The following is a 23,670-nucleotide window of genomic DNA, read 5'->3' on the forward strand; positions in this document are numbered from 1 at the left end:
CCTTTGTGTGACAAATTAATATGCTTGGTACCTTTTTGGTATTCAAAGGCCATTCTTCCCCACCAAAACTTTGCAAGGTGTTTTCCATTAAAAATGGATACCTGTACTCTATATGAACATCCTTCTCTGTAAACTGAGCTTTTCTCAAATTTAATTGAGCCATTTTATATATTTTTTTAAACGTGCACTCCACAGTTAGTGTAATGAACTTGGATATTTCTACCAGTTAACTGACTCATTAGATGCTTGGGCAATCTTTAAACATCATCATTCAGGCTTGTTAGATTTTGCTGCTATTTTTTTGTTACGGTTGAACAAAATCACAGTCTCAGGAACTGCACATTTTAAAGCTGTGTGTTCCCTCGATTATGTTACCTGAATTTTTTCTTATGATTTTCTGGGAAAATAAAAGAATGCTGGGCCCATAATTTGCTCCTTCAAACTATAACTGTTTGTTTGTAAGCACAATAGTTTGTGGATGCATTATGCATTAATATTAATTGCATTAATATGCAATTAAGTTACTGGCAGCAGTGGGATAATAATACACCAGAGACTGCAAGTCTCTATTTGACATAGAAACTAATGACCTGGTCATATCAATGCTGTGAGTAAGACAATCTTCTGAATTTGTGGCCATTTGGAGCTAGTTTTCGACTAATAAAATTATAATTTTTTTTCAGTGCAGTGCCCATCTCCAACGTGGACTTGGTGAGAAAAATGCATCAATAAAGTTAAAAGAATTTTTCATTATTTAGAAGAAGTAAAGATCAAATAATAAAAATAGAAGGTGGAGATAATAGGGAAGGAGAGAAAAATAGCAAAAATAGAATCCAGGGTAAGAGATGTTTTTTTTAGTTTTGAATTAAAATTCGGTATACAGTTGTATATAGGTAAAATTACAACAACAACTTGCATCTATAAAGGTAGTAAAACGTTCCAAGGCCGATTCGGAGTGTTATAAAACAAAATTTGACTGAGCCCCATAAGGAGATATTAGGATAGGTGACCGAAAGCGTGGTCAAAGAGCTAGGTCTTTAAAGAGGAAAGAGAGGTGGATAGGGAAGGAATTCAAGAGTTTAAGGCTCAGGCAGTTGAAGGTATGGCCGCCAATGGTGGAGCGATGAAAATCAGGGATGCACGGGAGGTCAGCACTGGAGGAGCACAGAGATCTCGGAGGTTTGTGGAGCTGGAAGAGGTTACAGAACTAGGGAGGAGCGAGGCCATGGAGGGCTTTGAAAACAAGGATGAGAATTTTAAAATCGAGGCGTTGTTGGTTGTACAGTAATAAATTAATTCATAGATTTGAATAGATTTGAGCATTGATTCCATGACACGCGTGCTGAAAACCTGACTGACCCAGGGAAACTGAAATTTCCTTAGAGCCGCTGGCAGGAATACTCTTAACTGTGGCGGGTCTCCCAATATGAAAGACATTGGCCCTGAACAGGACAAAAGATGCGCACTTACCTTTTAGTCGAATGCCTGCCAGGGATCCCTGACTCGAGGCCTCCTCTTCTCGCGCAACGGATGTTGGGACGTCCGTAGGAGTCACGTGGGCCTGGACACCCAATCACGGTAAAGTATTTTCTCATTCATAGTAACAGGAGTTTCGTAAGTCCGAAACTCCTATTACTATGAATGAGAAACACCACCAAACATTCAAACACTACATAAAACATTTTTTTTAAACTCACATAAATACACCATGGAAATTAAAGTTGATAGAAATTTTTTTGAAAAAAAAATATTTGCCGATTTTTAAAAAAAGTTTTAATTATGGTTTAAAATAAAATTACCTGAGTGGGCAGGGTTTTTAACATAAATATGTATTTTAAAATTTTATTTTAATATGTTTTTGATATGTTTTTAAACTCTTACGCTGGTAAAAGTAGGCTATGCGCCTGCTTTTATCAGGCGCAAGAGTTTTAAGGACATTCGCAGGACAAGAGTTGGGCAAATAACCCAATCTCTGCTGTGGGAATATCCTCGCTCCCGAGATGTGGGAGATAGTTCAAGCCAGAAACTTGACAGATCGGAAAAGCCGGTTTTCAGCGCATACGCATTGCGCGCCGAAAACCGGCTTTTCCGATGCCTTCCCGGATCCGTAGAAACTCCGTACAGATCCGGGAAGGCCGCACTTTCTGGGCCAATTGTTATCAGTTCTACGGAGGCCCAAGTGAATGCTGCAATATCAGGCACCCCTATTACAGCTACAATTCAAAATATTACATGAAGCCAACTGAGAGGTACTCCAGAAAGATCAACTTTCAAAGCTGCATTTATCTTATTAAACTTGAGTAGAATTATTTCTTAAGGAACCTACAACATGGGCCTTTTTTCTTTAAAAAAATTATAAAATTATTTAAGCCACTGGTTAAGTATTAAACATTAATATCTGTGTCGATCTCTATTGAAATTTTGCAACTTCAGACCTACAATTGGTTTGCCCTATACACACTTGCTCTCAGCTATGAGCGGAAATTGCAATGCAAATAATTAGTGGTAATAAGAGATAGAGGGCTGGAAATTTGTAAAATACCACTATTACCGGTTTGTTGCCAAACAATTGCTATGATTTCGAGGGGGAAGATTCGGGAAAAAATGGGAAAGAATCCGCCCAGCGGGAAAAATCGGCGTTGCACGAAGAGTCACGGGGTAAACTGCAAACTTTCTGCCACTTTTCTCCGAGGCCGATACCGGTGCAAGTTGGGCGCAGGGAGGGGGGGAAACACAAAAAATATTTTTCCAAAAAATTAAATTAAAAAAAATCGCAGAACATTCACAAGACCCTTTTCTAGTGAATCACTGCAGAAGAATTTAAAAATAAACTTTAACTTACCTTTTTTGCAGGGTTTCATACCTAACACCAATTCCAAGGGCTGCACTGACAAGTTTTTTCCTCAGTGGTTTTTTGACCCTACCTATGGGTCACCGCTGTGACCAAACTCGGGCGAAAGTGCTTTTTCCAGTCTTGCATGCCGGCAGTCTGTTCCCCAGCGGTATTTCAAAACCGCCGGCGGAAGACTTCAGGGAATTTCCTGCTGCACTGTTTCCTGCCCAAAACGGAGAAATACCGCCAAAAAACGCGGCGGAAGGTTGCTGAATTTCCAGCCCGGAGTCGGGGAAAGGCAGTTTTTTTGGTTTTTAGCACTGCAATAGCCTTTTCCAGTTCTCTGATTGCAATCAACAGCTTGACTGAAACGAGGAGTATCCACAATCACTGTGGTATAAAATAAGCAACTCGACTACTACATCGGTGAGCTAAGGTACGCAATTATTCCGGGATTGCCGTTTGTTCGAAGCAGCGATGTTTTGACTGGTTTTGACAGTGGTTGTTTATTTTTGTCATGCTACATCAGGGTGCTTTAGGAGTACAAGTTTGATGCATTGCAAATATCCTCAAACTGCAAAAAAGAATATCGCTTCCCATGCGCTAAAATGTGAGCTACATACTTTTTTTTAACAGAGTTTAAATTTCTGAGCATTTTAAATTAAGTTCAGTGTTTGAATTGATATTCTTGTAGCCTAATTATGTTCCAAACCTTTAAGATTAACACAAGTGAATACAAACTTTCTATTTTCGGAAAGCTGTGCGATTCTGAGCAATATGACTGAAATTGTGATGAATCTCACTTTCTGAGCAGATATTTTGAAATCATTCTCCCAATCATACATAATATAAATGGAATTTATCCCAATTACATTCAATAGTATTATGAGAGTCATAGACCATATGAGGCAGTCCCTCATACTGCCACCCATTTAATAAAGATTCGTCAAATTATTGCCAGCCAACACACTGTCATTTCTTTTCCAAATCCATACTCACTAAAACCCATAACACTGATCTCAGGGTACTGATGTTGTAAGCTGGAGAAACATTTGTTGTAGCAGCTGCACGTTTTCAAAGGCAATATATTCACAAAATGCTTAGCACGAAAGAAGAAACAAATAGAAATAAATGTCTCCTAAAAGCATTACATCCCTTCTGTTCATGTCCTAAATCATCTGGAGAGAAGACAATTGTACTGAATAGAAGATATAGGTCATGCCTCTTAAGTGTTCTGTCCCTTTTAATTTAGATCTATGACTCGACACGCACTGCACCCTGCCAACCAGATGAAGGTGATAAATGCACATTGCTCTATTAGAGCCGGACACAGCCATGAATATTCATCAGCTGTCCTTTGAAAGTGATTTCTGTTCCCCCGTTGGGAATTACTGTGTCTTTGGTTCTTTTAAAATTATTTGTCTCACCTGAGCATTCGAGTTCTCTTGTGCTTGTTCTGTGCAAGATTGCTTTTCACATCTACTTTTTGGACTGTGGCAAAAGTTCTCCCTCTCTCGGAGTTGATGTTAAATCTTCAGTATTATAATGCGGAAGGTGCCCTGGCAAAATGGGGTGCTAGCACCTGGTAAATGGGCGGTGAAGACTTGGTCCTCGGTTCCTGGCGGCAGTCACTATCTTCCTCAGGGCTTAACACAGGATGGCTGGAGTTCCAGCCTGGGTGAGGCAGGAGGTCCTTTTAATATGCAAATTTGGGTCCTACAATTTATGCAGGACCCCGATTGCCATTTTAGGACCATAGTGGGTGTAGCGCATGCCATAGTGGGTGTAACACTCTGCCCAGCATCAACTGATGATCCAGCCAAATTGGAGCCTGGCGGATAAGTTTGAATGTATTTTTGTGGGGCCGAGACGAACAGGATTGAGCCTCCAGGCTCCACAAAGGCAACCTGAGCTGCTGCAGCAGAACCCCATTCCCTATTGCCCCTTACTGCTGCTTCCCAGGAGCAAACCACATCCCTCCACGTAGCTGCCTTCTACCAGTCCGGAACCAGGAAACTGCGGGAAAACCGGGAATCCGCGGCCAACCAGCCATACGCTAACAAGGCCTGGACTCATAATGGACCAGGCCTCCTGTTGGAGCTGTGGGGTGGCCGGTGGAGGGGAGGGTGTTGGGAGGTGTGGTGGCGGTGGAGTCTACCCCAATGCTTTACTGTTGTATTTTGCTCATCTTTCCCCTGATATATTTCCAGGGGACCACTCTATTAAACATGCACTCTTTTACTCATCGACCAAAGTTGATTGCCAATTTAATTAGAAGGCCCTTTGGCTATGTGAGCAGAACAGACCCATTAAGAGCCTGTGGTCCATTAGTGTAGAGGTTGCGCTACAATGGATTTAATTTTTAGGTCTCAGCTAATAGATACTACAACCCACACTCATAATAAGATTTGACAGCTCTCAGCCGGTCTGCTGGTGCGAACCCCAATGATAAGAACACTTCCGTTGAACTGATTGCAGGGTGACATTGACCATTTAATTTATAGCGAAGATGCCTGCTTATTTTGTCTTGTAGCTGAAGGAGAATTATTTGGGGATAAAAGCTAAGGAAAGGGGGAGAGGAAACTAAGTCAAGTGAAACCAAAAAAACATGAGAACAAACAATTGAAAAAGATGGCTTTAGACAGGTTGCACAATTTAAAATGATCAAACATGCCACAATTACTATTAAGTTTTCTTGCATGGCAAGGATCTAATAGTTGTTTGTAGCCATCCCAAACATGCTGGAACTGCAGTGTGACCATATGGGATCTACCAATGTCTCATTTTCTATTTGATTGGGGTGTAGTAGGAGCAGTTTCATTCATAATTCACAAGCAGTAAAGTGTGATGAATGAGACACTCAAATGAATCATGCCAGAAGTATAAAAATAATATAACACCCACATGGCTATAATACACAAAGAAAAGCTTCTCAAACTCAAATTTGCACAATAGAGACCAGTAAGTGTACCTGAAATGCCGATCAAAATTAACTGGCAGCAAGTTGAAATGAAATACATAAATATGAATAAAGTACCAGGCATGAGTGGAGAGAATCACAGTGGATGGAAATGGCCAAGACTACAACATTGATTAACAAAATTAAATAACTGGCTGAGTACAGAACTGTTGGAAGTAATCAACAGAACAAGGGGCCATTCACAGAAACAATTGACAAAAATAGATTGCAGTGCAATATAAAATTGTAAGGGCCAAAATACCTGTATTGTATCTGTCTAATCAATAAAGACAATTGCTTGATCTGTTTAGAAGTTTATGAATGAATGTACAGAATGAGCCTTCAGCAGTAATGAACAAAACAATACAGATGTATCCATCTGTGTTGTAGCACTGCAAATCCAGGGAGGCCCTTCTATGATGTAAGGCAGAAGAATGCACAGATACTAGTCTTTGGGAAAGAAAGCTTGAAGTCCCCGTGAGAGTTACAAGAGAACTTTTGAATCTTTTCAAACACATTTTGCTAAAATCATCACAAAAAAATCATAAAAATCATCAAGTTAATTGTGCAACTTATTTCTCTTAATTTCTTCTGAGTAATATACAACTAGATAATACAGGTTAAACCTCTCTTATCTGGCATTCGGAACCTGTCCTGTGCCGGATAAGGGATTTTGCCAGACGAGAGGAGGTCATGTTAAATTGGATGGTACAGGTACTGAGCAAGGGGATATCGGGGCTGGCTGGCTTGGGGCTGGGAGTGCGGCAGAGAGATCGGGGAGGGGGGGGACTGCGGTGGTGGCGATGGATCGCAGGGTCAGGCCAGCGATTGCGGGAGTCGGCAGCGAGGAAGGACTTCAATTTGTTCATGTCGGAGTTCTGTGCATGCGCCACCCAGTGGCCGGGAATGATGCCGAACGAGGGGTGGTGCCGGATAAGGGAATCCCGGATAAGGGAGGCTCAACCTGTAGTATTAAAATAATAGCTGCGCAATTTATGTAATTTAAGTTGAACAATTAGTTTTAAACATTTATTTTTGTTTATTCATTTTTAATGTGATGACAGGAAATAAGAGACAAGATGAAAATTTTCACCAGAAGTATAATAGATAATATATCATTTTAATTTAAGTTGTGTGAATTCACTTTTTAGAGGCTTGCAATAGAGAAGAGAATACTGTACATTGCAACAGTATTCACCATCTTCAACCTCTCTCTGTGTGTAGGAGAAGCAGGCTGCTCAAACCACTCAGGCCTCAGCACAGGAAGAGACAAATCTCGAGCACCCAGACAGAAAATAATACTCTCAAACCACACGATGTCCCCGATACTTACTAGTGTGGATCTTGTGAGCGGGTGGGGGGTGGAGGGAGGAGTTTTGGGTGGCCCCCCTGCACACTGTGAAGTTTTAATGTACTTCTTCTTTTTCAAACAGGTTTTTCAAGCAGGGACCGCTCTGGGGGAGGCCGCAGGCCAGAAGCAGATAGGGAGCCAGCAGCTGGGTTAGTGGGAGCATGGGCGGGGTGAGGGGAGAGTGGTGGGGACAGGGGGCAGGGGGTTAGTCGGCGATCCTTGGGGGCCATCTGATTCCTGGGGATTGGTCACTGATCCCAGGGATCCGGTCTCGGGGGTTGTCAGATCGCTGGGGGGGGTGGGGGGGGTGGGGTGGGAGGGTATGGTGGTCTGATCTCGGTGGGGAGGGGTCTTATCGCAGGGGGGATACTTTTTTTTCGGTGGGACGGGTGTCCAATGGCGGGGAGGGAAGAAGGTAAGCTTAGTGGGCTGGACTGTAAAAGCACTTGCCTCTTCCATGAAATAGTCCTTGCCTCCGTTAAAACTGGAAGTGAGTGGGTTGGGGTCGGGTTTGAGTTTTGAAAAATGTTAACATCCCATCCAATGAAAATTACCACTGATTTACTCCTGGTCCCTTTGAAAGTTTGAGCCTATATTCAGTGTAAACGAAGGGTAAAAATTGTCCTTATTAAATATTCCATAGGACATAATGGTTCCTCTATTTTAGCAAGGAAGAGCATCAGCAGAACATGACTCAATATTGGAGAGTCTCATCACCGAGAGTGTGCTGAAATCAAGCGCAGGCAGCGGAAAGAGCGTGCGGCAAACCAGTCCCACCCTCCCCTTCCCTCAACGACTGTCTGTCCCACCTGTGACAGGGACTGTGGCTCTCATATTGGACTGTTCAGCCACCTAAGGACTCATTTTAAGAGTGGAAGCAAGTCTTCCTTGATTCCGAGGGACTGCCTATGATGATGAATTGGAGATGTTAAATGCATTAATATTCCAGAACTTTCCTTGATTATCTTTGAGAATCAGGGAGTATTTATATGTCGCTATCTTCAATAACTTAAAGGTATAGGGTGCAAACCATGATAAGTTTGATTGTGTGTCAGTTTGTAGAATTTGATGGGCTTGATCACTTTTTCTTATTCTATGCTTCTGAATGTTCTTAATGTGAAGCAGATTGCTAAATTTGTTCCAAGTTGTCAGCAGTTTTTGTACTGCAGGCTTGTGTGTTACTGGGAACTCAGTTAAGACTATACGACCATTACGGCTGGCAGAAAAGAGATTTTCACCCAATCAGTTTGCAGAGGGGAAAGACCAGTGTGCTGGTACATTGCACTAACCATTCCCAACATTTCCCTGTGTTAGAAAGAACTCCATAGCTGGTGAGCACTGATCAGGTGGTGAACATCAAAGATAACAACGTAAAATATCTTGAAATAATCCTACATCAGTAGTGTGTGGAAAAAAATCTTTGGAATCTTTGAGAATTCTTATGCCATTCTTACAACAACAACAACTTGTATTCCTATAGCGCCTTTAACATAGTGAAAGGTCCCAAGGCACTTCACAGGAGTATTATGAGATTTTAAAAAATTGACACCGAGCCACACAAGTAGAAATTAGGTGACCAAATGCATTGTCAAAGAGGTAGGTTTTAAGGGAGAGTTTTGAAGGAGGAAAGCCAGGTGGAGAGGTGGAGAGATTTAGGGAGGGAGTTCCAGAGCTTGGGGCCTAAGCAACAGAAGGCACAGCCACCAATAGTTGAGCGATTATAATCAGGGATGCTCAAGAGGACAGAATTGGAGGAGCGCAGACATCTTCCGTTGTCAAAGTTCTGCCAGCATGAATGTGGCAGAGTGTTACCACACGCTACTGATGTAGGATTATTTCAATATATTTTACGTTGTTATCTTTGATGTTCACCAGCTGATTAGTGCTCACCAGCTATGGAGTTCTTTCTAACACAGTCAGTAAACTGGTCTTTTCTGTCTGCAGAAGGACACAAAACAAACCCCATCTCATAATGGGGGCCATTAACATGATTGGGGCAGGTTTCAGGGTCATGGGTCAGGGTAGAGGGGGCAGGCTATTTTCGGTAAAAGATATTAGTGAGTAAATTGGGTTTTTCTAAAATCTAGGAGGTAGCAGGCTTATTTCCCTGGTGCCAGAACACAAGTTTGTTAAACTAAATTTCGCAATTTTCCATGGTGGGATTTTAATTCTGGGTTGCTAGCCCAGTGGTATAACCACTACACTCTCGTACACTAAATTCTTCCTTCTTCTAAATTCTTCCAACTTCTTCTCAACTTTTCATGATATCTGGGTGCCTGTGACGTACACAGATAGAAAAGCGTCCAACACCCTAGTGTGTTGATAAGACATTTACTTGGGAGAACTGACATCAGACTGTTGTGTATATGCATTAGCTTCTGCAGCCTCAGTCATAGCTGGTGCACAGAACAGCAGCAAACGGATCATTAAAATATAATTTAGATAAAGATCAGGCCTCTGTAGCATTGTAATAATATCACATTCCCAGGACATTAAGTAGAGCTCAATGGCTGTACAGCAATATGACCCTGGAGACTTGTTATATCCAATAAGTTGGAAAAAACCCAGAAAAAGATACTACAGCCAGACTTGGTTATAAGAGGCATGACTATACATTACAATAAAGAAATCAAGATATGGAAAAATAAGCATACAACAGGGATTTGCACACAAGTGATCTTCACTGTAACTATAACTAGTTATTAAATTAGCCCCTGTATGCAGAATACATGTATTTCTAATCTTAAATGGAGGTCATTATAATTGTTTTTCTGATTCTTGATGGTAATGACCATTCATTTCTGTGTGAGCCAACTCATCATCTTCATTGAAGTTTGTTTTAATAAAGTACTGCATCAACAATACAATATAAACAAACAGAACAAACTGCATTGACACAGTGAATTATTCAAGTGCTGATTTCTGCTTAGTTTAACAACTACAAATGGTGCCCAAACAGGCAGCACACAACAGCAGTAAAAGTTAGAGAACAAAACCTGAATAACGATCGCTATCTTCGAATGGTGGCAGGTCTGTGTACGAGCCCATTAGCAAGGAGATTTTCCGATATGGGTATCATTTACCCCTGAATGGTTAGAAACCGGTTAGGTACGGGTGGAAGTGCGCCATTTGCGCTCAATTTTCTGATATCATCTTATTATCACAACTATGCATAGAAGTATAAACTTGTGCAGAAAGGCGTGGAATTGAAATTTGAAAGGATGGGGCAATTATAGGGGAGTGTTACAATAGAGCGACAAAAATGCTTAAAAACGTTTGGAAAGAATTAAAAGGCATCACAATCTATTATCAATTGTTGAAGTGATGGTTGTTCTGCATAAGGTGGTTGCAAGGAAGGTTGCCCTCTGTATTACTCCTTGGCACCATCCGCATAGCTCAACATGGTAGCATATTTGCAAAGAAGACAAGGCACATTCCAGGCCACAGCTGAGCAATACTGCAACGGGCAGTGACAACCTTACACTGCGTGTGAGCTGCAAATGTCCTTGCACCAGATGGCACAGCTCTGTATCTGATTCTTTGAGGGTCCAGAGTTTGTTCAGCCCCACAGTTGTTGCCACGTAGGTGTGCCAGAGCCTGCTAAGATGATGGTTGGCATCTTGGTAAATGTGGCCACTGAGGACCTGTGAGCTATCGATCACCCTGACATGTCTTGTTTTTTATATACAGTGCCAGTGAAAGCAAGTAGTATTGCAGGTAATGTTGACTTTCACTGCTTGTGAAGTGAACTGGTGGCATGGATTGCGTGCCCATTATAGAAACCGCTCGATTTTCATTTCTATAGAAATAAATGGAAAAAAATAGGGTACGTTCAGTAACAGACGGGCCATCTGCTCCATCGATTTATGGTCCTAATGGTGATGATCAAAATAACCCCAACTGTGTTCGAGGAAGCATCTGACATTATGCCCGATCTATTTTCCTTCGATGGAACTAAAAATCAGGCTGTTTCTATAATGGGCAGCCAATCCGCAATGCCAGTTTCACGCCCAAGTAGCAAGTTGAAAATCTACTCCATTATCTGGTCATTTATCTCTCTGCTGTTTGTGGAATTGTGCTGTATACAATTTAACTGCAGCATTTCCATACATTATAACAGTGTTTACACATCAAAAGTACTTCATTGGCTGTAAAGCGCTTTGGGGCATCCTGAGGTCGTGAAAGGCTCTATATAAATGCAAGTCTTTCTTTCTGTTTATCTCATTGCTCTTTGTGGAATCGTGCGTTTCCGTACATCAGAACAATGACTGCAGATCAAAAGTGCTTTGAGATGTCCTAGAGTCCTGAAATGTGCTATATTAATGTAACAACTTTCAGCTTTTCTATTGGGAAGTGGATTGGTGCCAGTAATGGTGCTGGAGGCAAAACAAAATGAAAGCAATTGGTACAAATGCTCAAGTGAACGTCAGTTCCAGCAGAAAATAAAAGCAAAATAAAAACAGTGACAAAACAGCTGCAAAACACTCACCTCAAAATATGCTGTCTTCTTTCCATGACCTTCTGTATACTCCTCATTACCTAGCAACCCTGGATGTCTGTGACACAATTGCATGAAATGAAATTACATTCTGCACACCAGAATGTGAGGAAATAATGTGTCAGGTGTCTTTTGCCCCATATTAATACTTAAAGCTCCCATCTATTTGAAAAATGGATTTCTGATGACGACATTCTCTATTACCCCTCCCCAAATTGCATTTGACTGAAAGCAGAAATGGATCTTCCCCACTTAAAATAAATTGGAGTGGTTTAGATCATTGCCGCAATCCCGCGCTAAGAAAAAGGCACCAAAATTTCCACCAGCAAAATCGGCAGTTGATATATCTGCTTGCGGGAGGCCGGCTAACTGCATGTAAGTGCAGGCAGATAGAAGTAGCCAACATTCCTGTTCCATCTCTCCCAACTTCTATCCTTAACCCAGCTTTCCAATTGCTATTTAAGTAGCCGAAGGAGCAGTATTGAGGAGGCTATTATGGATTTCCTGCCTGATGCTTGAAGGAACTTTCCCTTTACAGTATTTTTCGATTGGATCTTGCTCTAAAACTTCTCCGAGGACTCTCCTGACGTGTTTTAGGAGAGCTTGATAAATTACATTTCTGGACTGGGGAAACGGATTTTGAAAATGGGAATCTCCCTAACCCTGTGCAGTGAAGAAGAGGAGGAGGAGAAAAGTGGAAGAGACTAATTTGGAGGCTCTTACAGTGAGACATCATAGAAGATGTTGGTTCCCAATACATCAATCAATACCTGCTCCATAGGGTTTATTTTGATTTCTCAATGCCCCAGAAGGCTGCACTCCCTACCCTCCCAGAGAGCATTAGAAATCTATGCCAGCTGTTAGTTGAATACTTGCAACCCACTTCCACCAGGAAAACAGCATTGTCTGAAGCAGCGAAATGGCCGGGAATTTGATGTTGTAATGAAAGCGCAACAGTCATCGTTCGCCGCCATTACTGTGTAAAACTGACAGCAAGTTCTGTCGTCTGCACATGTTCCTCCACAGGGTGCGCTGTTGCAATCTTCACAGATGAAATCAATGCAGAATTAGTGAATGGTCGTTAACTTCAGCTTTTTGCGCACAAGTCTCGCTGTCAAAACCATTGAAAATGTTAAGCCATCTTGAATGAGCTGTAATTGAGTTTTTAATAGTGTACTGTCATAACTACTGCTGACAACCTCTCTGGCCTGAAAAACTAATTTTAGAAGTGTGGAGTGTCATTCATTCAGAAGAACATTTGAAAATTCCATTAATTCTAAAATAATAACAATTATTTTTTATTTAGTTTTTTTTCAATTTGCTTAAGATACTGCATCTTCTACCCGAATTCCATAACTATGTCCCAATTTTTATTTCTCTTTCTGTAAAATGATTAAAATGTGAAACATAAAACCTGCTTTTCACTTCCTGCTTTGCTGCCTCTGAGAATTCTTGAATCTGATTGACTAATCAACCTGCCTGCATCGTTGCAAGACGCTACAGATGCCGGCAAATTCAAAGTCACATTGGAATAGAGGAAATCGACATTTTGAAGTCCGCTAAATCTTTGTGAGCAGCTTTTCTTGAGGTCAGCCTCGAGCGCCTCCCTTTGCCGCTGAACGCAAAATCTGGGCTTAATTAGTTTTTTTGCCACTAGATCTTTCCAGCAACCTCACGTATTTGTTTTCTTACATTAGTCATGCAGAAACAAACCAGTTCGACAGAAGTTCACTGATGCTCTATTCACCACAGGACTCAAGTTCCCTTACCTTCTTCAGGAGGTCTACGAAAACAGAAGAGTGAGCAGTCCATTTCTATAGATTACAAGGGTTCCCACAGGTGCAAGGAGCAATTGACAGAACACATGTGACATTGAAAGTCTCATAATACAACTCTTTCAAAGGCTTGCATTCAATAAGCATCCAGAAAGTGTGTTAAGCCAGTCACATGATCATGCATATTAATGCCTGCTGTCCAGGAAGCTGTCATGACACTTCTGTCATTTAATAATCCACCACACCAGCCGTGATGACTCAAAACTACATATCAGGATGGTTAATTGGTGATTAGGGATATCCTCTTCAGTCATACGACACCAATCTTATGATTCCAGTAAGAGTTCTGCAGACGGTAGGAGAAAAATATAATAAGGCCCATGGGACTGCAAGAATTTTTATAGAGCAGACCATTGACATTTGAAATCTTGCTTTAGATGGATAGATAAGTCTGGTACAGCCCTGTAGTATAGTTGAGTAAAAATCTGCAAAATCATAGTTGCTTGCTGTGTTCTGTGTAATATCAGCATGCAGAAAGGATTATCACTTCCTTACGTTGGAGGAGATGATGATGTTAGGAGCAAAGTGCACAGGAAGAAAGAGAGCCACCAGCCTGCAGACAGAGCAAAGAAGCAACAACTTACAGCTGACCGCTTTCATTAGCTGTGAAACTGAATAAAATATCCTCTGTCTACATCCTCACATTTACACAGAACTGCTTCACAAAGACCTGCATTCTCAAAGCTTCTGAACCTTGCCTCCATTTTACAGAAGTCATAGAGGTAGAAATTGGTGTGCACAGTGCCCGTTTTACACAGCATGCTAATTTAGCAGTGGGACAGACTGTGCTCAAACAGAGCGGACATTAGTCCCATTGCTAAATTATGGAGTCCAATTTTAGGCTCCTGGAGTATGTTAGTGAGTGGCCTAATGCCTGTTGAAATAATTCTTCACTAACTTAGTTATTGATGAGCAGGGCAAGAGTTGGATCTGCCCCATGCAGGATTCTTCAGTGGTCGCCAACTAAAGGTATATTTAGTTTTTAACATAGAAACATAGAAAATAGGTGCAGGAGTAGGCCATTCGGCCCTTCTAGCCTGCACCGCCATTCAATGAGTTCATGGCTGAACATTCAACTTCAGTACCCCATTCCTGCTTTCTCGCCATACCCCTTGATCCCCCTAGCAGTAAGGACCTCATCTAACTCCTTTTTGAATATATTTAGTGAATTGGCCTCAACAACTTTCTGTGGTAGAGAATTCCACAGGTTCACCACTCTCTGGGTGAAGAAGTTCCTCCGCATCTCGGTCCTAAATGGCTTACCCCTTATCCTTAGACTGTGACCCCTGGTTCTGGACTTCCCCAACATTGGGAACATTCTTCCTGCATCTAACCTGTCTAACCCCGTCAGAATTTTATATGTTTCTATGAGGTCCCCTCTCATTCTTCTGAACTCCAGTGAATACAAGCCCAGTTGATCCAGTCTTTCTTGATAGGTCAGTCCCGCCATCCCGGGAATCAGTCTGGTGAACCTTCGCTGCACTCCCTCAATAGCAAGAATGTCCTTCCTCAGGTTAGGAGACCAAAACTGTACACAATACTCCAGGTGTGGCCTCACCAATGCCCTGTACAACTGTAGCAACACCTCCCTGCCCCTGTACTCAAATCCCCTTGCTATGAAGGCCAACATGCCATTTGCTTTCTTAACCGCCTGCTGCACCTGCATGCCAACCTTCAATGACTGATGTACCATGACACCCAGGTCTCATTGCACCTCCCCTTTTCCTAATCTGTCACCATTCAGATAATAGTCTGTCTCTCTGTTTTTACCACCAAAGTGGATAACCTCACATTTATCCACATTATACTTCATCTGCCATGCATTTGCCCACTCACCTAACCTATCCAAGTCGCTCTGCAGCCTCACAGCATCCTCCTCGCAGCTCACACTGCCACCCAACTTAGTGTCATCCGCAAATTTGGAGATACTACATTTAATCCCCTCATCTAAATCATTAATGTACAGTGTAAACAGCTGGGGCCCCAGCACAGAACCTTGCGGTACCCCACTAGTCACTGCCTGCCATTCTGAAAAGTACCCATTTACTCCTACTCTTTGCTTCCTGTCTGACAACCAGTTCTCAATCCATGTCAGTACACTACCCCCAATCCCATGTGCTCTAACTTTGCACATCAATCTCTTGTGTGGGACCTTGTCGAACGCCTTCTGAAAGTCCAAATATACCACATCAACTGGTTCTCCCTTATCCACTCTACTGGAAACATCCTCAAAAAATTCCAGAAGATTTGTCAAGCATGATTTCCCTTTCACAAATCCATGCTGACTTGGACCTATCATGTCACCTCTTTCCAAATGCACTGCTATGACATCCTTAATAATTGATTCCATCATTTTACCCACTACCGATGTCAGGCTGACCGGTCTATAATTCCCTGTTTTCTCTCTCCCTCCTTTTTTAAAAAGTGGGGTTACATTGGCTACCCTCCACTCCATAGGAACTGATCCAGAGTCAATGGAATGTTGGAAAATGACTGTCAACGCATCCACTATTTCCAAGGCCACCTCCTTAAGTACTCTGGGATGCAGTCCATCAGGCCCTGGGGATTTATCGGCCTTCAATCCCATCAATTTCCCCAACACAATTTCCCGGCTAATAAGGATTTCCCTCAGTTCCTCCTCCTTACTAGACCCCCCGACCCCTTTTATAACCGGAAGGTTGTTCGTGTCCTCCTTCGTGAATACCGAACCAAAGTACTTGTTCAATTGGTCCGCCATTTCTTTGTTCCCCGTTATGACTTCCCCTGATTCTGACTGCAGGGGACCTACATTTGTCTTTACTAACCTTTTTCTCTTTACATATCTATAGAAACTTTTGCAATCCGTCTTAATGTTCCCTGCAAGCTTCTTCTCATACTCCATTTTCCCTGCCCTAATCAAACCCTTTGTCCTCCTCTGCTGAGTTCTAAATTTCTCCCAGTCCCCAGGTTCGCTGCTATTTCTGGCCAATTTGTATGCCACTTCCTTGGCTTTAATACTATCCCTGATTTCCCTTGATAGCCACGGTTGAGCCACCTTCCCTTTTTTATTTCTATGCCAGACAGGAATGTACAATTGTTGTAGTTCATCCATGCGGTCTCTAAATGTCTGCCATTGCCCATCCACAGTCAACCCCTTAAGTATCATTCGCCAATCCATCTCAGCCAATTCACGCCTCTTGTTGCCGAGAGCAGAAAGCAAACGCAGACAGCGGAAGGAGCATGCAGCAAACCAGACACCCCACCTACCGTTTTCTTCAACCACTGTCTGTTCCACCTATGACAGAGACTGTAATTCCCGTATTGGACTATACAGCCACCTGAGAACTCACTTTTAGAGTGGAAGCAGGTCTTCCTCGATTTTGAGGGACTGCCTATGATGATGATGATGATGCCCTCCCTCTCTCCCCCCTCCCCAATTGAATAGCCTGCTGACACTCTCTGATTAGGCTCATACATAAAGGTTGGTCACATAGGTGTGACATACTGGAGGACTGCTTATACTATAGAAACATAGAATGATTGAAAACACCTATAGAGTTGAAGGAAGATTCACTTACTACATCCTCTGTACATCTGTGACAGTATTATTCTGCAGGACCTGCTTCACAATAGCCTCTTGATCTTCACTCAATGTAATTTCAGCACTAATGTTAACTGCCAATAGTGTTTTCATATCCATTGAGAGAGATTTATATACATATGTATATATTAGTAAGTGTCCTGTGGTATTGCACACAGGAGTCAAAAAAGGATATTCTTCAGGTGAACTGTGAAAGGGAAAGGGGTAATTCGGGTGTGCAGATATAATACAGTCCCCATTTCAAAATCCTATATTCTGTTCTTCCATTATGAATTCCTATGTCCACATTAAGGTTGGAATCTTCCCGGCGCTGCAAGTGCGGGTTTGGAGGCAGGTCTGCTGTCAAAATGGCCATGATTGACAGCGGGAGGGAAGTCCGCCCTGAACCCGCCTCCGTGTGAATTTCCCACGTGCCGGCTCTGGCTGTGGTTTGCAGACCCAACATTAAGCGGCGTGTCAGGCAATTGTGCTAGTTAAGAAGCTGATTAAAGCTATTTAAGCAACATTTTACCAGGCCCAAACGATTGTTTCAAGTTTTTTTTAACGAGGTTCACGTCCCTTGGGATCACGTCAGGTAAGTGTGCCGAGTTCTTAATAACTCTGGACTGGTTTGACTAGTTGACAGCTGCAGAAGTGGTATAAAAGCTACCATTCCACAACTGTTCAATTTCCAATCTTAGAATCTGGAGCCTCCAGGATTTGGAATACACTTTGCAGCTTTATGGAGGTTTGAAGTGTTTGGAGTGAACTCTCTATCCAGTGTCACCTCCTTGGAGCAACCTTTCTCACAAGTGACCGACCGCTTCTGTCATCTCAATTTCAGCTGCCATCTATTCCAGCAGCATCGGTGCCCTTGAAAAAATCTCACATTGTCCTCAGAATCCCACCACAATCAGCCCCAACACCAGCATCACCAGGCACACCAGCAGCACCAACAATAGCACCAACCTTCTCCGCAATCACCTGATGCTACACGGGACACAGGGCATCAGCACCCAACCACATTGTTGCCAGGGATGCCAGGCATGGCCTTACCATGGCCACATTTACTTCACTTGAAACTGTACACCTTGGCTGCCACATGATTGGCACCATCCCACAACAACACCATAAAACATCCCTACAATGCCCAAGCCATTCCTTTAATACTCATCACCAAGTACTTTTGGAGGGTGGAGGGTACTGTTATGTCTCACCATTCACTACATCTCACTAAGCCACTTCTAAAGGTGCACACAGATCTGTCCAAGAAGGCAAATTGTTGAAAATAAAGATTTCAATGTTTGACAACACATTTGCAGAAACTTTACATCAGCATTGGCCATAACATCCAAGTGCCTATCCTTATGTCTTGTTACTTGGTATGATTGGACAAGGATGAGGGTGAGTGATAGGGGTGGTGAGTGAGATAGGGAAGTGGCACTATAGATAGAGAGAGAGGGATGGGTGGAGGTGCAAGATAAGTTGGTGTGAGTAAGGATGTGTAGGATTAGGGTATGGAAGGCAGATTGATGGGGATGTGATGAGTGGCACAGCAGGATGAGGCTGAGTGTGGCTTTGCAGTAATGTTTCATGATCTACTGAGATCATTGAAAGGTTTGCGACACTGCAGCCAGGTCCTCTGATGACATCCCTGCTTGTGCCGCCCTGTGCAATGTGCAATCAGGCTGCATTGGTCTCCTGAGAAGGACTCTTCCACCCATTGGAAGGGAAGAGGACCTCCCTGCATGCTGTGTCTCCCTCCATAAGCATTTGGAGTGAGTCATGGGAGAGCTTGGGTGTGGCCATTCACCTTTGTGCTTGTCAGTGTTTGCAGAACCTCAATGCTGTAGAACACGGACAGCACAACTGTCAAAATGTATGTGGGCCTGGTCCCTTTAAGGAAATCAGCTGACGACGTGTCATCAGACCCGCTTCATTTTAATTGTCCGGGAACTTCACAGGGCGGGCTTAACAAGCCCAATCTAGGGAAAGTCGTAGGGGGAGCCGACATGGAGCCAGGAGCGGGGTCACAGCCCGCCTCGGACGTCGCCCGCCTCTCTCCTGTCTCTATAGGAAAGATCGAGCCCTAAGAATGGAAACTCCCGATGTAAGCTTGCCACGCTGTAATTGCACCCTCTTGCCAAAGGCAGTGCTGCAGCACATCCACAGGAGGTTGCAATTACATAGCGGGTGTCCATTATTAATGGGAATTTATAATGGAAACAAATTTATATACATATATATATGAAACACAATAGAGGTAATAGAATTTAATTTTGAGTTCAGATAATATACTTCATCTTGCAGCTCATGAAATTATCTGAATCCATTAATGAAATTAAACATTGTTACTCACTCTGAACCTTTCCATAATTTTTTATTTACCTGGAATTATTTGCCGTAAAATACTAGAACAATGCTCATGTGAATGGACCACATGACATTTTCTCCCACAACACTTCAATCCTTTTACTTATGCCCAAGAAGCAAATAAAAATTTATTGAAATACAGACTGACAAATATTTTGCTATAGCGTTTAAAACGGATTCAATCTTATGGTTCAGTGAATTCCATAACATCATTAAAACCACTCTGCAGTTTTGTAGCTTCATACCTCAATGCCTGCTGCTGTGTATGCTGTACACACTAAATGCCAGTTTGGTAAATAATATGTGTATATTTATAAATGAAAGGCAGATGCTGATGGGCATCACTGACCTGAGATAATTTGGCAGCAACAGCACGAACTTACTGAGCTTAATCCATTACTCAGGACATCACATCCTTAATATAATTCCTGTATCTTCCACATAGGCACGCTAATTTCATTTAAGAAATCAGGTTGACTGTACAAATCCCTAAAACACACTCTGAAACTTGCCTAGAAAGAAAGACTTGCATTTAAATAGCGCCTTTCATGACTACAGGACATCCCAAAGCACTTTACAGCCAATGAAATACTTTTGGAGTGTAGTCACTGTTGTAATGTAGGTATAAGTAGGTAGCCAAATAAAGTATCAATGTTTATAATATTCTTTGGACATTTTGTGATATCCTGAGGTTCAACCTGTTCGCTCCAACATGATTTACTTAACAGCTGTATTAAAATATTTACCGATGAAAATGCATAATGCATAGCTCAAGATAAAAAAAATCTCTGGAAAAATGTAGGCCTTGATTTTCATTTTAATTATTACTGTAAAACGTAAGAAGATTCTCAGAAGGGCATGAAGAAACCTGGGCTTTGATATTCTGCTGGTGGTTACTAGCTCATGAACACCTCAGGGTTGAATCTCCATGGGGGTTCTCCCAATTATCCCCCATAATTTTATGGAGGATCCACACACGCCCCAGAGGAATAGCGTAAACAACATTACAGTTTCTCCGGGATCGCCACAGTTATTCCGCTGAAGTTAAGGCAGATTGGGAGAATCCCTGCAGAAATTCAACCCATTAGCTGTGCCGCCAGCAGAAAAAGCAGAAAGGGGAACTGTAGAAAACACACTAAATGTTCATACAGATTAAGCTACAAGTGAAATGTGGCACCTTCAAATTTTCCCTGAGATGAAAATGTCATTAGCTGTTTGTCACTCAACCTGTTAGTGTGCTAAAAGCAGACACAAAATTAGTAGCATTAGATTCACCTTGCCAGTCAGATACACAGATTAAGCACACTGCAATGTCTTCCAGCCCTGCAACTCACCGAGATTTCTGCACTCCTCCAATTCTGGCCTCTTGCACATACCCGATTTTAATCGCTCCACCATTGGTGGCCGTGCCTTCAGCTGCCAAGGCCCTTAGCTCTGGAATTCCCTCCCTAAACCTCTCCACTTCTCTACGTCTCTCTCCTCCTTTAAGATGCCCCTTAAAACCTAACTCTGTGACCAACCTGTCCTACTATCTCCTTATGTGGCTCGGTGTCAAATTTATGTTTGATAATCGCTCCTGTGAACCGTTAAAGGCACTCTATAAATTGCAAGCTGTTACCGTTAGAAACAAGGGGGATAAATGGTACATTTGACAGCGGTGGAAAACAGGTGGCAGTGGCTTTGACCGTCCACCATTTTCCCTCTGGAAAATAAACTCAGTTGGGACGTATAACGGGTGTGGGGGTGGGGAAGGGGAGGGGAGGGGCGGCGGGGGGTTCAATCCGGTAATGCCAGTTCTCTGCCACTGACGAAAGTAAAATCTACCATGTAACCAAACTGCTGGGAATTTTAAAATATTTTATCGTCAACATAGAGATTAGAAAAAATATGAAATAACAAAATACAAACACATAGTTAGCACCTGGAAAAGAGGTTAACATTTTCACTAGACAATCTTTCCTTCTGTGATTGAGCTGTTGTGTAATTACACCGTTTTTTGTTTTTCATGTGAACCGTTATGTCCTTGTTCGTAGTGAAATCAGAAACTTATACCGCCACCTTTGATAAAAACATGTATTTTTCTCAACAGTTTGCCTCTCCGTCTTTGATCATACCATGGAATGCACTGGTAATTATCTACCTCCCAGAGGAGGTAGATGCCTCAATAGTTCGGTTAAATCCACACTGCAGTAGTGCACGTTTGCACCAATGCTGTGTCGGTGAGAGTTCACAGCTACTTGGAATGTTGATCTGGGGAACTGGGTTTCATTGCACATTTCAGAGGAAAGCCTACGGACCCCAGGGAACTGCTGCTTTGAAGATAGCTCGACGCCGAATTCTAGCAATGCTTGAGCTCGTTATTGTATCAACTGCACGGTGTCTATTTCATTAACTTTTACATATTGCAGCATGGAAAATAAATGAAGTTGTGTAGCATGAATGTCTGTTCCCTTAACCAGCACAGATCCATTTCATATACTCATGCATATACATAAGCATATTCAAATATACTGCAGGTCTGTCAGGTCTGATGCTGAATGGAAAACTAATTTTGCTCTTAAAAACCATGCAAGGGAATAGTGAAAGAAAAAAAGGATCCATGGACTATATGGAAAATGGGAATGTTCCATGTCATATTCATCAGACAGCTTGGGAAACAGTCACATATTTCCCATAATTTGTTGGGAAAATGGGTATAATCCCTCGCTTGTCACTTGCAGGCAACTAAAATCCATGATTTGAAATCAAATGATGGAACATTTAGAGATGCACAGTGTAACCAAGGGCTGACAGTATGGACTTGTTAACCGCAAATTGTGTTTGACAAATTTAATAGTTTTTTTTTAAGAAATTACAGATAAAGGGAGGGCAGTAGATGTGGTGATTTTTAGAAGGCATTTAATGTCTCAGAGGAGGTTTGTTATAAAAATTCAGGCATATGGTACAAGGGGAAATGTAGTAACATGATAGAAAGATGGTTAATAGACAAAAAGCAACATTTTAGGATTAATCCATTTTGCTTGGAGAAGGGCTGGAAGTGATGTACTCCAAGGGCCAATTTCTGTTGTTGTATATACAGATAATTTGGGCTTGGGCATAGAAAGCAAAATATTTAAATATGCTGATAATACAAAAGCGGTTTGTCAAGCAGCGAACAGGACTGTAATACATTTCAGGAGGACATAAGCAGATCAGCGAAATGGGCAAATATGTGGCAGATACAATTTAATGTGAAGAAGAAGTATTATCAAAAATCAGCTGGATTTACTAGATGGGAAAGCATCAGCAGAGAAAATGTCTGCACAATCATAATATATTCATCATCATAGGCAGTCCCTCAGAATCGAGGAAGATTTGCTTCCACTCTAAAAATGAGTTCTTAGGTGACTGAACAGTCCAATATGAGAATTACAGTCTCTGTCACAGGTGGGACAGATAGTCGTTGACTTATTAATAGATTGCCGGTGTTGTTGAGGGGTTCTGCTGCATTGAGGGAAACCAGTAGACCAGTTGTTTAACTGCTATGCTTTTAGAGTAGTAGGACTGGATTTTACAAGAAAGTTATTTGTTGGAGCAAAAAGATTGTTAATATCATATAGTATTTGTTTCCAATGATATTTTCTGTAATTTGCAGTTTTCAATTGCTTCCTTTGAGGTGCTATCTGAACTGTAGCATGGGGAAAATGAGCATAGTGAAAAAAATGGTAAACATATAAAAGTATAACAGCTGCTAATATCTGGCCTGAATAATAACAGCGCCAAGTGTCAGGTAGTATGGTATCACAATGTTGGGTATTTCAGCAGATTATGGAGAGTGACAATGTCAACCTGTAGTAAACACTGCAGAATCCTGATTCTCTTTCATTCCTGTCACTTGATGCTGTTTCAGTGTGAATTCCTTCATCATTCAGATGGTCCCTTTGTTATTCATATCACACTGTAATTGTCACCTATCCTAGGAAACAGCAAGTTATATTTATATAACACCTTTAATATAAAAGTGTAATAACACAAAAAAACAGATGTTACTTTTTTAAAACTTAAAAAAAATGTTACTCCCTTGTGTAGGAATAAAAGTGTTTATTAATGATTAAAATTGATTCTGTGTATGTATAAATGTTAAAAGTATAGATTATACGGAAAGGCCTGTTTGTGTTGAAACAAAATGAAAGCCCGCAGTTTGCCAGCATGGGCTGAGTTTTGAAAGAAACAAAATGGAAGCCCACAGAGCTTCCGCATGGGTTTTGTGTATTGGAAAGGCA

This window comes from Pristiophorus japonicus, chromosome 11 (assembly GCF_044704955.1).
Source record: "Pristiophorus japonicus isolate sPriJap1 chromosome 11, sPriJap1.hap1, whole genome shotgun sequence".
In the NCBI taxonomy this organism is placed as follows: domain Eukaryota; kingdom Metazoa; phylum Chordata; class Chondrichthyes; family Pristiophoridae; genus Pristiophorus; species Pristiophorus japonicus.